Consider the following 16102-nt stretch of genomic DNA (forward strand, 5'->3'; position numbering starts at 1 on the left):
GTACAAGCACTCATCCTTTTCCACACGTTACATTTGAGTGTATTTCATCCTGTCACACGTTTACTTATTCATTTCGGTTATTTTTAAAACAGTTTAATTTGCAGTTGATCTCAATTTTCCTGAATAATGTTGTCATTTGTCTTGTAAATAATTTATTCACTGAGATGCCAGTATGAATATCTGCATACATTTAACCATTTCAAAAGGGAACACTTGTGTATAAATTCCACATATACAGCCGAACAAGAGAGGGGAAAATGCAAAACACAAACGTTGAGAAAGGTCCATAAGTGGCGTAGAAAATAGACGCATGTTTCAAAGCTACATTTTATGAATGCCCTGTTTTATATACATTTACTGATAGACAATTAATGTTAAAAACCAATGTTAAAAAAATGTGCCAGAACATATTACATTTTAAAGGTACATTGTGTATTATTGAGTGCCATCTAGTGATGAACAAATAGAATGCAAATTTCACCAATCACTATTCAATCTTCGTCCAAGTGGCGGGGAAGCGTGCTGGAAAATGCTAACCTGACTCCCCAACGCCTTCATATTGCACTGCTAAGCTAGCTGGCATCCCTTACACTTACCCCCCTAAACATCACTTTCAATCTGGGTCACGGTAACAAAAATGATAGTCATCCCAAGCAGACCACACGCACCACAGTCTATCTTGGTAACCCGTAGGCTAAAAGCCCAGTACTCGCTGTGACAGACCCCAGTTTACCAGTGTCACATGATGTAATGAGGACAAAGCATTATAGAAAAACGGATGGCTAGATAATAATAATAATAATAATAATAATCCAGAAAAACTATAGCCTGTACAACTTGTGGTTTTACCTTTACAAACCACACTCCAATGTGTATTTTAAAACATTTACTAAAGCTATTGTCATTTGTCACAACAGTGTGGTTATGGTTATCTTTGCGGATACTCAATTCGCATTCAATGTTCAAATTGCCTCGAGTATGTCCCAAACTGACTTCGGGCAAAAGGAAAACTAGACCGTGGACTGTTCACCTGTCAATCACAAAGTACATAGAGAGAGATAACCATCCACATTCACACCATTGCGATGTGGGAATGAACCCATGCTGCATGCGTAGAAATCAGGCAAATGAATCATCTCACAATCAGCAACCGATATTAGTACAACAAAAAAAGAAACATTTGAGGCATATGCTGTTTTCGGTGATCGGTTTTCCAATTCAAATGAGTTAAGTGGGGAGCTACGAAAACACACCTCAATGAATACATTCGAATGAGGTGAGCCAACACTAGAATACTTTTACTTGGGAGCAAAAAAAAATGGGTCACTGCAATAAAATTTAGTCTGTCGTGTACAGTAATAAAATTACTGCACAGCAAACTTGTGTTTGTTTTCGTCTTTTTTTGCAGTAAAAAGTATTTTCTTCAAATGCTACGATGCCGCCACAATGACGAATCTGCTCGATTAATGATTGACCATGCAATCCACCTACAATACATCAGAAGAAACCGACCTTTTTAAAACTGGGAGCTACTTCCTGGCTACTGATTAATGAGAAAAGCTAACAGTTTGATACGCACTTCAATCAAATGTTTTCAGTAGCATTATGTTGTTATTAATAATGAAAGGGATGAGCGAGTACCGATACCAGGTATCGTATTGGATCGATTCAATACCCGGTCTTATTTCAAAGTATCAGTACATGTACTTGCTATTGGCAGCCAACTTGTGCCTGTTTTACGTTCATGAACTAAAAATCAGAAGAATAGGAAATTGCCATTAATATTATGCAATTTTTAGGTCAAATGCTATATTGGGATATAATGTATAGGTCTCTATTCAAATTTATCTGTCATTGTTTTTGGGTGGGAAATTCCATGTATTACAAGTACGAGTGGTCGTTATCGGTGACTAGTGGTACTTGTACTGGTATGGTATTGAACATTCCTAATGAATCAATAATCAATAATATTCACATATATGAAGAAACTGATCATATTAATTAGGGGTGTTAAAAAAATCGATTTGGCAATATATCGCGATGCTTAGCGTGCAATTCTCGAATCGATTCAATATGCGGCCAAATCGATGATTAAACATCAATTTTTGATGGAATTATTCAACAAAACGTCTTACTTAGGGTTAGGATTCACACTTTAAGAGTGGAGGGTTTTAAGCCTCATACAATATTTCATTTCAATACTGTTTAAACCGGATGCAGCCTGTTTGTTAAATACAGTGGCGCACAGTTATAAGCCTGAAGTTTCAGATACATAAATATATTTTCATACAAATCTTACCGTGTACATGTACAAGTTTACTGATTAGTATTTTCAAAATTTAAGGTAAAAAAAAAATGCAACAATCGACTTATAGCTTGGTATAGGAATTGATCGGTATCGTAACTTCTGAATTGTGATACGGATCGAATCGCCGAGTACTAGGCAATTCACACCCCTAATATTAATTATTTCTCCAATTAATTAAGAAGAGATAAATATCATTATGCCTCCTTTTATAAATCCCTGCCAGTGTTTACATTTTCAAATTCTACAAAATTCTTGAAAATTACAATGTCCCATCACTGGGACACGTGACCTACGTAGTATAGGACTGGCAAACTTGGAACCCTGGATGATCAGGTGTCAGAAAAAGTACCCTGGCGTGCAATTCTGTACTTTCTTTTGTCAGTGGAATGCATCATTATCAGGTGGATGTTTGGTTAAGACACAGTGAGGGACAATATACTTATGATCCACAAACATGTAGTTCCTAATTAAATAAGGAGGCCCTGGACGTGCCTGTCGTGTAACACTGCCTCATCTAAATTGACTGACAATCTGATAACAGGTTACAAATACAAGTCTTAGCACAGGCATCATGTACAGACTCCTTCCTTGTTGTCGTGTGCAACCTCAAGTCAGTGAAAGCGACTTTGATGGCCCAATATCACTATCCATACAGGCTAATATTAGCGACATGGACAAAGTGTTTTTTAAGCACTTTACAATGATGTTTCAGCAGTGAGAAAGCTTTAGGGATAACTGAGTTATTCAAGCAGGCAGCTCGGGTTACTGATTGCACTCCGGAGAGCAGAGAGCACAGTCTGGTTCTGACCACACCACCTGATCCAGTGTGCTATGTATGAGGTGCGTGTATTATTAGTTAGGAGAGGAGAGACAGAAATGTGTGTGTATTATGAGGGCAGCTGAATTTCAGTACTTTCCAAAAAATGTTTCCCTTGAGTTTTTCTTTTTTATTTTTTACAATGGCCCGCTTTCAATTGGTTTCAAAGGCCTACTGCGCCATTAGAAATGGTTGTTTTGCTCTTGCTAATATGAAAATATTAGGCTCATTTGCCACGTGAAATGCCCCAAGACAGGACTGTTCATGATCTCACACCGAAACATTAACATGTTGATTAGCTTTGCGTTCACGTCGGTCGACTTACACTAACTTCTCATGGGAGCAGGTTTGGATATGGCGATAACATATCCTGGAGTAAGAAACCTGCGTGCAAAAGTTGCTTCATTTCTTGTCGAGCGTGTATTATGTATAATGCAGCGTCGCTTTTTAAGATGGCCAAATATAAACGGCACAGCACCTTAAAGAGGCTTAAATAAAGCACCTTCATCTCTGCATACTTAACTACATCCAAACTTGTTTTGCATATACAGTAGTGCTCACTACTTTTTTAATGAGCCAGATTAGTCTTTGCTGTCATGAGTTGACTAGACAGTGCACAGGCTGAGCAGCTTGGGCTGAAAGCACAGAGAATATTAAATCAACGTGCACATGCCTGTTTGCTGCTAGGCTGCTGTTTTGCTCTCTATTTTTTATTCATGCACAATTAATGGGCTTGTGTTTGGCAAGAAGAGCAAATATTTCCAGTGAGCTGGACAACACACCGACTGACTTATCTATTCGTCCTTGAACACACTCATTCTTTAATTTAAACTATGCTGGGGCAGAAAGATGTATATAACTCTTTCACAAAGTGTGTATTAGCAGTGTATCCAGACATATAAATATTTCTAGGGATGTTCGATACCACTAGGCAGCGATACTGATACCACTTTTTTCAAGAAAAAAAACAAACAAGAAAAAACATTAAAGAAATACCTATAAATCCCAACATAGCGTTCTTTACAATAATGTGTAATTATTGTATTGAATTAATTGTAATTAATTGTAATTATGTGCCCCCACTGGTTTAAATATGGCATTCTGATTAATATTGCATCTGTGGAAAATGAATTAGCAGCAAAATCCACCCATTATGATCTACCAATCACGGCCCACCTTCAGGAAACAGGTGAGCCGTGATTGGTCGTTACCTGAGCCCAAAGCAATTGTGATGTCATTACCAGTCGACAGCAATTGTCAAAATGGCCGCCCCTTGAGATGGATAAAAACGGGTGCATTTTGCTGATTAACTTTTCAAACAATAGTGTTAGAAAAAAAATATACAAATCATCTATAAACAGGAGCATAAACTTGTTTTGTTTTTGATATATTATTATTATTATTATTATTATTATTATTATTATTATTATTATTATTATTATTATCATTTATTGAATAAACTACTAGTCTATTAACAGCACAGCATCCCCTTTATCGAAGAAAAAAATTAAATGGGCAGTAGTGTTAATTTCGTCAACAAAAACTGAACAAAAATAATTTCGGCAACACACGTTTTTCACCGTACTAAAACTAGACTAAATCAGTCTGCATTTTCGGCAATTAATAAAGGAGAGACGAAAATGTCTTTCACTCTTTCACTGGAGTAAAATCTATGGACATTTTAGTTCATGAACAAAACGGAAATAATAATTTTATAAAATCTTGTTTGCTAATCTGTCATGTCTGTGACACTGTCATGTGACACACATGGGACAGACAGGAGGTGGATTCATGGTGAAAGATTAAAAAAAAAAAAAAGTAAATTATAGTTATAACTTAACATTAATCCAGCAGCTATAACGGTCCAACAATAATGTGATTGCTAACTAACCCTGGCTAACTTGCTAGCTATACTATGGAGCCATAGTAGCCACTGTAATTGTGTGTGAAGTTGTTTTTCATCAAAAAGATGAGAACAGTTTATGTGAAATCGTTTTAGAACCCAAAGGTTCAATTTAATCTGCTGACAAAAAAAATATGCAGGAATAAAATGGTTGTTCTAAAACTAGACTAAAACGCTGACAGTTTTTGTTAACTAAAACTAGATGTATAAAATTGGGTTTTCTTGGACTAAAATAAAGACTAAAATGCTAGATTTATAGTTGACTAAAAATGGACTAAATAAAAATGTATGAGGTTGACTGTCATAAAAACTAACAAGCGTGACTGAAATTGGACTAAAACTGAGACTAAATTTAAAACTGGGAGACAAAATTAACACTAATGGGCAGAATGTCTTTTGCCGGGCGATACACCAGATGCATGCCAACCAGAAAAATCATCTAAGTGCCTTACCATCATGTATGAAGTGGCATCAAACCATATCAAAAGGGCATCTGTTCCGGACAGAAGGGCCGAAAGACCATGAGACAGCGAACGTATATCAACAGCAAATGGCAAAATCTTCATTCCGCCTAAATAATAATAATAAGATTGGAAACAGCAGGTGGAGAGCAGATTTGCTGTTCTTGTAACCTGAAGTGGCCTCATGCAGACTAACCAGTTAATGAGTGATTAATTGGCTAACAACAAGATGGTAGCCTGGTGACCGGATATCATCTAGCTAAACCTGTCTGATCTCTCCAATCCCATTTTGGCCAGCTCACATTATAGAACCCACAGCAGGTGCGTGAGCTGCTGCCAGTTCAGGTCAGATACGCTTCTTTCACTCGGGGACACTTAATAAGGCCGTTTCCTCAGCCATTTCTCATTGGCCAACATACGTAATAAAATAGGAAAAGCGATCATTCTGTTCTCTATATGAATAATGTCAACTCACTTTAGGCCACATTTTGTTTGTTGTCTGTCCATAGTATAAGGAAAAACATAACAGTACACACAAACTTGAAATGTGAGTATGATTATGCCAAAAACAAAGATGTCATGAATCATCCCTCCTTCCTCATATTTTCTTTCTCCATCGAAGAAACTCGGGTCGATAATTAGCAAACCGTCAGGCTTCCCGTTATGTCTCCCTCTGTTGATCATTTTTCTTTTTCATGTTTCTCGGGCGGGTTTTGACTGTGAAGACAAATTCCTTGTTTGTTTTTACATACTTGGCCAATAAATCTGATTCTAAATCCATACACCATATCTGCTGAATAAACTAGACCCATCTTGAAATTCTGAGAATTCGGTTAACATTATTGTTGCTAACAATGAAATATATAGTATAAGAAAAGGCTAAATAAAACAGATTTTGAACATTTTGTTGTCCTTAAGGTTCATCATAATTCAGTTTCATTTTCAGCATTATGGAAGCGAACCAAAATAAGTTCAAGTTGGCCCATTGCTGACGGCACTGCAATCATTCTGTCAGTTTACATGTAATGCCAATGTCTGTCTGAGAAGGGGGGGGAGCTCATTGCAGTCCCAAGGGAATTTATAGCTGGCTACTTCCATGACTAACAGGGATTTTTTTTTTTTTTTAATCGACTTTCCATTTGTTTTTAATTGCACTTAAGAGCAGCACTATTCCCAATTGTATTCAACACATATCAAAGAACAAACTGTTCATTGATAGACTTTATCTAAAAACATCAAAGCAAAGAACATGGACAAAAAACAGCTGTGAGATGATGACGTCTGAATGCATTGAGTGTTTAACTGTCATACTGCTCACACTCGTGGGGCATATTTGTGCTGCAGCGCAGTCTTGACTGCCTTGACTATTCAAAATGCATTAAAAAAGCATTCAATGTATTAAGTTGAACCTGTGAAATCGACATTTCACAACACTCACGCAATTTCTGATTTTAAAAATTGTGGTTTGTTAGAGTTGAATTGTCAGTACCAGAACCAGGTACCACTGTCAATTATTATTATTATTATTCATTGTGAATCTGTCATTTGTGTAGATTCACATTCATTATTGACATATTTCAATGATGTCAGACTATAAATTGATCTGTCTTCTTTTGCTGCAGTCATATCAACATGCAGTTAATATTTTATTTTTATCCATATTAGAAGAGGTCTCCTGATCTGTGCATTTTCGATTGGATGATTACATATATATATATATATATATATATATATATATATATATATATATATATATATATATATATATATATACACACACACTGCGATTGGCTGGCAACCAGTCCAGGGTGTCCCCTGCCTACTGCCCAGAGCCAGCTGAGATAGGCGCCAGCAGCCCCCGCGACCCTTGTGAGGAATAAGCGGTCAAGAAAATGGATGGATGGATATATATATATATATATATATATATATATATATATATATATAATATATATATATGATTATTATTATTATTATTATTATATTATTGTATATTATATGTCATGAAAAAAAACTCAGAATCATGTCATTTGAACAATTTCAGTCATTTCAGAATGATTCAGTTTAGTGCTCTAGTCAAGAATGCCTCAACAGCACAAACAAGTAACTAGGAGTCCAACCGTGAATACAACAAATTACTGCTGTTCAAAAAGTGGAAAAATACATTTGATTTGTGCCATGTAATGTAATATGATATATTGCGCTCGCCACTTTCATTTCATCACCTTATTTGTGCGTCTGCAAACACCTACACAGTGTGATGCAATTCAATTTCTCATTATCATATTATGACAGATTATCTTGTCAAGTCTAGCCCCTTGTTTAAATCTTGTCACTCATCATATTTTGCCTTTGGATTATAAAAGCTAATGTCCAGTAAGACTGATCCATTGCTTAATGAATGCAAATGATGAATAAATGAACATTCAAACAATGCAATCACATAGTGAATAACAAACCTGGATTTGATGAGGGATTCTATTTTTTTATTTATTTATTATTTTTGGCATGTTATACCAATTAGGAAAAATATTGCTTGAATTATTCAGTCAGCGTGCCTTTTGTGGGAAATCTGAAAATACTCTGGAGAGGTGTTCTTTAAAGGGCTGAAACTTTAAAGGCATCCTCTCCGGCTATGATTTAATGTGCATCTTTACGTTGACCTCACGTATCAATTAAGTGTAAGTGTCGACTGGGAATATGTCCACTCGTGTCTGCCACATTAGCAGCCACTGCAAGTGAATCGCCTTTGGGGGAAAACAGGCTACAGGGTGCTTGCACTCCATAAATGCAGTAAAATGCTTTTAGAGAATTCAATCATTTCAGATAGCTTGGAACCATTTTATTTTATTTTTTATACATTTGAAAATGTTTTGGAATTTTGTATCATGGTGATTAAACAGGTGAGCCTGTGGTGTGCTTCCTCCAATTAGTAGAAGCACTGGACAAGATGGATGAAAATATAAAAACATTTGCAATGTCATGTTGGCTTTGATGGACATCATTAAGAATTAATGAGAGTAATATGCTAGGAGGATGGAGGAAATTCAAGTACAGCTTAGATCTTTTCAACTGCAGCATGTAAACTAGAAGATGTCCATCTCTAAATTCTGCATATGTTAGAGAATTGCTAATGATGGCTTTGATATTACAAAAATGCATGTACAACACCTGGAGTCATGCAATATAAGATGCCACACTTGAAGTATAGCAGCCATTAGTTGACTTCATTATGCTAAGCTAGTTAACAACTAAGCCAGGCCTCGTCTGTGAAAGCCCCCTTGAAATTCGGTGAGGGGAAATATTTGAAGTACCCAATCATGATTCCAATCTCGGCACACAATCAGCTACAAACAACCTCTTTGTAGTCTCACGGTTGCTATCAAACAATTTGTGTAGCCTTTGTTTGCCAGCTTCTGATGCCTGTGCCATGGGGTGTGCAAGGTTTAGAGGCCAGCACGCACATTCATATTTGAGGAAACAACACATTTCATTATGATGAAATTAGGGGAATTCATGTAGTGGCTTTTCCTGTCTGGATTGTTTCTCACGCCAGGGCCATGGGATTTGGAGAAGAGTGAAAATGCATAAACAAAATCAGAACGAGGGGGATTTCCTTCTGTTACTTATAATGACGTTTAAAATAACGGCATTGGGAACTTTTGTCATTTTTTCATAAACGGAGTAATCTACCTAATTATTTTCCTCATATTATCGTTATTGTACGTTGTCCGTGTAGTGACTTTTATTTTGTAGGTGTCGCGGGAAGCGTGTCACGACGTGTCTTCCTTCATAATGAACATGTTAGCATTGTTAGCAAGAAGCAAGAATCATGTCCCAAGCCTGGAACTGATTCCGCGTTCATTTGACAAGACTGACAGTGGTCAAAATAACATCGTTAGAGATCTGCCAAAAAAGTGGCCGCCATGAAGAGTGATTTACTCACTAACAATTCTGTTCCACCAAGAACCATGACAGGACTTTGCAACTCCACGAGCAGCATGTCAACTAAAGAAAAGTCATAGCGACACATCTGTGAAACACTCATGTAATTAGCAGCGTATTTCTCTTGGACTCAATGGACTGTCTACAAATTACATATATTAGGATGACATGTGCCACAAATTACCATATATCCAGTATTTATTTATTTATTTATTTTTACTTCTGATTAATTGGCAGTGGTAGAACATAGTATGTTATCTGTCATCATGGAGTAAGACATTTGTGTGACATAAATCCATCCACCCATTCATTTTCTTAACCGCTTGCTCCTCACAAGGGTTGCGGGGGTGCTGGAGACTATCCCAGCTGGCTTCATGTAGTAGGTGGGGTACACCCTGAACCGGTTGCCAGCCAAGCAGGGCACACAGAGACGATCAATGAAAACACCCTTTATGGCCTGCACATAATTTGAATTTCTTGTATAATAATAATAATAATAATAATAATAATAATAATAATAATAATAATAATAATAATAAGAAGAAGAAGAAGAAGAAGAAGAAGAAGAAGAAGAAGAAGAAGAAGAAGAAGAAGAAGAAGAAGAAGAAGAAGAAGAAGAGGAAGAAGAAGAAGAAGAAGAGGAAGAAGAAGAAGAAGAAGAAGAAGAAGAAGAAGAAGAAGAAGAAGAAGAAGAAGAAGAAGAAGAAAGAAGAAGAATATAAAAAAATCTAAATTATTTGATATAAAACCTTTTTTTAAAAAGTAGTGAAAGCAGTTAGCCTAGCAACAAGTTACTTTTATTATGAAGTAATTCAAGTAGTAACTCAGTTACTTTTTTGAGCAAGTAATGAGTAACTATAACTAATTACTTTTCTAAAGTAATGTTCCCTACACTGCTTGCAATACATCATCATCTACATCTACGGAGAAGATGCTTAACAAATAGGCCGACTTCCAAGTCAACACAATTTTTCCAAAGGGAATACATTGTGGAAAGAAGTCACTCTTTTGCTTCAGGCTCAAACTGCCACTACCATAACACTCTTATTAACTCTAAAGGTGACGTTTCAAGCAACAGTTCAAGCATCATACACTAACCACTAAATTTGATGCTAATTGGTACTTGCTAAATACTGTACATCCACGCTTGTAATGTTTGTTCACTTCCACTTTCCAAAAAAAAAAAAAAAAAAAAAAAGCATGAATTACTTTGTACCATATTTCCTACAGTAAAAGTTGTGGAATGAGACAGTTAAGGAGCTTGCTTGGAGCTCAGTACCTGTGGGAGACCGCTTGACAAACGTACTTTTAATGACTGGCTTGCTGCTCACTTTAAACCCACAGACTTATGCCAAGCTGTTGGTCATGCCAGCTTTTGTGACAGCACAAGTTTTAGTCATTACTTGCCAGGTATGCATAAGTAGAAAGTTGAGCTGGAAGTTTGGGATTTGGCTGGTTTTGCATTAACAGAGCTGAAATCATCTCTCAGACGTTCTGCTTAAGTGGAATGACTGTGTTGGCTCTCGACCTCTCATAAACAGCTGTATGATAACGAATCCCTACAGACATACAGTAAGTGTTGCAAATGCGTTCACAAACATGAACCACAAACAAGCAGCAAGTGAAGGTCTGGTCTAGCATTCTCAGAATTTAGTTATGTCAATGATGTCCACACTTCAGGCAGTCACTGACTGCCAAGTATTTTCATCCACATATTAAAATGTTTTGGTTATACTCTGGTGTGTCTAGATAGATGTGAAGGCTGCGTCAGGAAGGGTAACTGGCATAAGAAATAAGCCAGCAAAAAATGTTCAACTTGGAAAAACATGGCTCAATAATGTGACTCCTGTAAAACAAACACAACACCCCATGCAAAATGGATAAAAACGTTGAAATGTCTACACTTCAATCACATGATGAATGATTTCAAATCAGGTGTGGTGGCTAACTCAAAATTTTCAGCATGATTGAAATGTTTGCACACACACTGTCATTATATTAAACATGATAGCCCCATTTTCTGTTGAATTATTGAGAAGGTGAACAGCACACAAGGTCAAGAATCAGGCAGTCTTGATTTTAACAAGAAATTTCAATTTAGTTTTAGTTGAATGCTCTATCCCCACCAATCTGCTCATAAAACAGAACAACTACAAATATCACAAAAATCTTTTGTGTGTGTGGCGTAGTTTGACAGTTTTTACTCTCTTAGCCATTCGAACCTGCACAAAATTTGTTACAGTCCTGTGGTGAAACTTGGCAGATGGCCTTGATATCTCTTTCTTGCTGAATGCTCTTCAATTTATATTCACGTAACAGATTTGTTTCCAACTGTTTTTTGCCTCATTCCTATTTGATATGCAGACCACACAGTCTTTCACCCTTGGCGGAGTTTTGCACCATGCTCAGTTCTTTTATAATCATGCATGTTTTCAGTGCTCTCAAACACTTGAGCACTGAATAGAAGTGTTTTTCTGTGTCTTGCACACAATGGAAGTTAATGCACATATTCTATGGCGACCTTGAGTTCTTGACATTTTCTGAGAATTGGATGACACCCACCTACAGACAAGCGTTCAGGAGAATATGTATTTTTCCTCTTCACTTGGGCCGTTCTCCACATGGGAAGCCATTAGAGAGAGAAAAGCTGACAAGTAGGAGTAACAGAGGATGGCAGGCCTCAGTCCAGTGCCTCTGATTCCATCCCTGACAGAGCAGCGAGTGGCCCTCACTCACAGCTGTCCTGAAATCAGTCAGCCAAGCACAACTCAGACCTGAGAAAGTGGAACACGATATTCCTGGATGCTAAGACTTACCCACAGCAGCGCAATCTTCTTCTTGGAGTGGATGGACTGACAGAGACTTATATAAATGCTAAACATCGCAATCTGTCACTGGAACTCCCAATGACTTCCATGTTGGATCGATCATACAGCATGTGATTCAGGTGGATGATGGAGAAAAAGGTTGCAGGGATGACTGTGCCTGAAGTTGGTATCTTATCGATTTTAATGCATCCAACAAAATATTTGGAAGTAATAACCCAATCCAAATCGGATCTAAAGAATAAAATCACATTTAGTCACATAACATTCAAAACTGACCACAACTCATGTATATGTATCTAATGTATGAACTATATATTTTGTGACACCAGTTCTGGAACTTTTCTGACACGCTGGAGAAACCCACACAAGCACGAGGGGAACACACCACTCACTTTTATTTAATGACCTAAGAAGCTGATGCACCTCACATCTAATTTTTCAACATTTAAAACCTTATTTTTGTCGTCTATGCTCAGGGCAAAAACTGGCACATCTTCATATTCATGCTTAGGGCAAATATATCTTACCGTTTTTATGAATTTGGCACATCATGCTACCCCTCGATTGGTGTTTCTACAACACGCTCCTGACACACCTGACAATTTGCTGAGCAAAAGTAGACTAGACTTTAGACCAGGGGACACTAGGTCTAAGTTGTGGTGCAAGGAGTGCAATGCAATTTCTGTGGATTTTATCCAGGCACAGACCTGACGGATTCTGCACTCCGCTATGTGTGGTGGCTGTCACCGTATTTCATTCATAAATATGATAAGAGTACATGCATCGAGAACTCTGAATAATTGTACAAATGTATTATTATGAAGGATGCCGCTTCAATTGGCTGGGAATCAAGTTAGCTGTGTTCACCCGCACAATGATGAAAACGCTAATTTCTAACTGCATCCAGAAGTCGTGAAAATGAACCAATCAACTATCAATGACTCTACAAATGCACTTAGATCAAAGCTCCGAAAAACATTGCACTCCATGTCGTGTCTAAAGTGAAAAATTCCATGTGATGATAGTATAACTAATGCACAGTTTCATCAAATATGACATCCGACACGGTGCCATATACAGGGAAGGAAGGTAGCGAAAGGATTATTAAAGGAGGGGAAAACGGTTGGATTTTTTTTTCTCTCATGTTAAGCTCCTTCCGCTGTCAACATGTTTACAACCTCATCCTGCTCTCACTGACAGCACAATGCACAATGTGTATGTATTAAAACTGTCATCAGTTCTGAAAAGATTAGTTTTGCATTCAGTCTTCATTATGATTATAATTGTAGCTGTATTGCACAATTATTGATGCAAGTTGCAAAGTTACTTTCCTGGTGTAGGACGTTTTGAAGATGCCAGGTATGAGGAAATAAATTGTCATCCTGTGACAACAGAAAAAAAAAAAAAAGAGGAGCTGCAATGGGTACGTGTGTGAGGAGCGAAAAGCCTCCACTAACTGCATCATAAAATCGAAATTATTGCAAAATTGCTTCTCGATTCATTTCTCCAAAGTGGATGCAATTACATGGAGTGTGACAAGCTGCACATGGTGTAATCCCAAATGCTATTAAGCAATGCATACTGGTAATCAAGACAAAGGGAGCGCACAAGCACACATTACTGTTTCATGTCACATACACACACACAAGCACACGCACTTACTGCTGAATAGGCGCAAATGAGTTCAACCTACGATTTCTATTTCACATTGCAAGCACTGTCCACATGATGAAGGTGAGACATCAGGTGTCATGCCCCACAAAAATAGAAAGACAAAAGAACAGACACATGCACATGTATGCACATAAACACCATATCTAGATGGATGAAATTAGATCATCAAAAATTTCCACACAATTACATGACCAAGTACATCAGTGGTGTCCAAACAACGGCCTGGGGGCCATTTGCAGCTCGCTGTCCAATTTCTGGTGGCCTTCAGCATATATATAGAAAATAGCTTTTGACATTGCTTGCAACCCTAATGGGTGTGGGTGTTGAAAAACTACAAAAAGAAGCAAAACATTATTTCTCTTATAACTGAATGAATGTCTCAGAAGCAAAAATGTTTTCCTCCACTTTCTGCTGTCAGACTCTGAATTGTGAACACATCACATTAATGACACTGGGGACAATTTTGAAGGAAAAAAAAAAAAAAGAATACATTTTTTATGTTGATTAAAACTAAGATTGGCATGCTGATTCCAAAATTGCAGACAGTTTTTTTCTTCACAGCTTAGCCTCCGGATAAACAATATTCTTCTGATTATATTGTCGGAGTGTCAAACGTGACAGTCCTCAAGTTGAACATTCCAGAAAGATCTATAAACATACATTTTTACCTTAACTACTGGCACACAATTATCATAACAGTAGCCATACACTCTGTAAGAACATCATCATGTTAAAACAACATTGCAGTTATGCCTGTTTCTTTCATATTGCATTGCATGTATGCATGATATGCATTGCATATTTGATTTTTAAAGTAAAGTACATTTCGTATTTTTTAAGAAAGTACTTAAAAAACTGAAACGAGCTTTGGATTTCGCACTCAAAAATTAGTTAAAACGCACTCAACACAAATTATGTTCCCCAGTGCAGATTATTTAAGCTCCTCAAGTAAAAAATGCTTTAAAAATTGTCATCTTATTACCGATCACTCTTGCTTTGATTCTGACAGTGGATATTAGCTCAGAGCAGGGGCGGATCGATTCTAGTGGCATACAGGGCTGTGGGCCACCCCAAAATCAGGATAAATCCCAAACTCTTTGCCTTATCACCTTTAACTAAGCATGTTTAATAAGTCAGACAATTTCAAAGTAGTCCTTGCATCCTTTGATTTCTCTTTATGCTGCACTAGACAAAAGTTTGGACAACCCTATTGTAACATATACCCACAACACACAAACAACTGTTGTGTGATGAAGGTTTGGATCCCAAAGTGCAGACATAAATAAGGTTTTAACTACTTATTCACATAACCTGACTAAATGAAAAACAACGAGAATGCATCGAGAATCACGAGACGCCAAGCCCCCCTGGGCTGCGGAGAAGCACAGAGAACAGTGAGCAATAATCCGGTGAACACACACACATCTCTCAGACACTTATTTCGACAGTCAATCAATCTCATTGGTTGTGGCTAGACATAGTATGACATGGAATTCTCTGATTGGCTGTTGACCCAGCAACGCGACCAAAGTGTCTTGACCTCACACAGCACCAAAGATTCCTGTCACCACACAACATCATACAGTATTAAAGACTCTGACATCACACAACATTACATAGCATTAAGGATCTTTGGCATCACATAACATCACATTACATTAAAGATTCTTAACACCAGATAGCCTAAAACTAGTTGCAACCCCTTCATGACTCGAGTCATGACACATACAGGCTGAAATGAAAAAGTCAAATGTCCACGCCAAGAAGAATGTTGACACCATAAAGATGGGACTAAAATTTATGCCACACAAAGAGAGAAAATCAAAAGCATATGCACACATCACCTAACGCTCCTCAAGTAGTCCAAATACTTATCTAATGACCTTGTACATGTATGTAACACATCCTCATTTGACACTGCTAATTGGCCGACATGTCAGCGGATTGTTCGCAGCTCAGGAAATCACATGCGCTCATTGATTTCCCCCTCCCTTCCCATCGGACACTATACAGCTTAATCCACTCTACGACGCCATTGTTGTAAATCCTCAATGGGTTCCGAAGATGAGGAGGAGGGGAGGAAATAGAGAGGACATGCGAGGCAAAGACTGCAGAGAGTACAAGCGATTAAAAGACACTCGGGACGCGGAAGGTAAATGAGAGGAT

The sequence above is a fragment of the Festucalex cinctus genome, chromosome 8 (genome assembly GCF_051991245.1).
Source record: "Festucalex cinctus isolate MCC-2025b chromosome 8, RoL_Fcin_1.0, whole genome shotgun sequence".
Lineage (NCBI taxonomy): Eukaryota > Metazoa > Chordata > Actinopteri > Syngnathiformes > Syngnathidae > Festucalex > Festucalex cinctus.